Below are 799 nucleotides of genomic sequence, written 5' to 3' on the forward strand. Positions count from 1 at the left end.
GTCATTCAGAACCAATGACCGTTCGTTTCTCTGTCGGCTCAGAAGGTACAAACAGGTGACAAAGGCACACACAGGTGACAAAGTTTTGTCCCGGGGTCTCTGCGGAGGCCGGGGTTTTGCTGGCCGCAGCCCCTGGCCGAGGACAGGGCAGTGCCGGGCTCACGGACCCTGAACAGCTCGGCTCCACTTTTATTTGTCCCGGCGGCTCCGGGGGATTCCGGCCACGCCACGAGCAGCCCCGGGTCCCCCCGGCAGGGGACAGCGGCGACAGAGCCCAGCCGAGGTGGCACTGCCAGGGGCGGCTCCAGCTCCTCCCCAGCGCTCCCCGGGGGGCTCGGAGGACACAGGGGGACACGGGGCACTCCAGGGGACACGGGGGGACAGGGGGGGACACGGGGGGACACGGGGCACTCCAGGGGACAGGGGGGGACACGGGGGGACACGGGGCACTCCAGGGGACACACGGAGGGACAGGGGACCTCCCGGCTGTCACCGCCGTGCGGTGGCGGGCCGAAGGCCACGCCCCAGCCACAGGCCACGCCCACATCTGTGACCACGCCCCATTGGGACACCACTGCCCCTCGCTGGCAGGCCACGCCCCCAAGTCATCAAACCACGCCCCCATCGCCACGGGCCACGCCCACGCCGCGCTCCGCGTGGCGCGCGGAGACCACGCCCCTTGTGGCAGAAGCCACGCCCACGTCCCCGAGCAGCGCGATCACGCGGCCCCGCCCCGCAGCGTGGCCACGCCCACACAGCGCCTTATTTGGGGTGGCACCGCCTCGCCCGTAACGCGTCC

Source organism: Onychostruthus taczanowskii, unplaced genomic scaffold, assembly GCF_017590055.1.
Source record: "Onychostruthus taczanowskii isolate IOZ18803 unplaced genomic scaffold, ASM1759005v1 scaffold235, whole genome shotgun sequence".
NCBI classification, from domain to species: Eukaryota; Metazoa; Chordata; class Aves; order Passeriformes; family Passeridae; genus Onychostruthus; species Onychostruthus taczanowskii.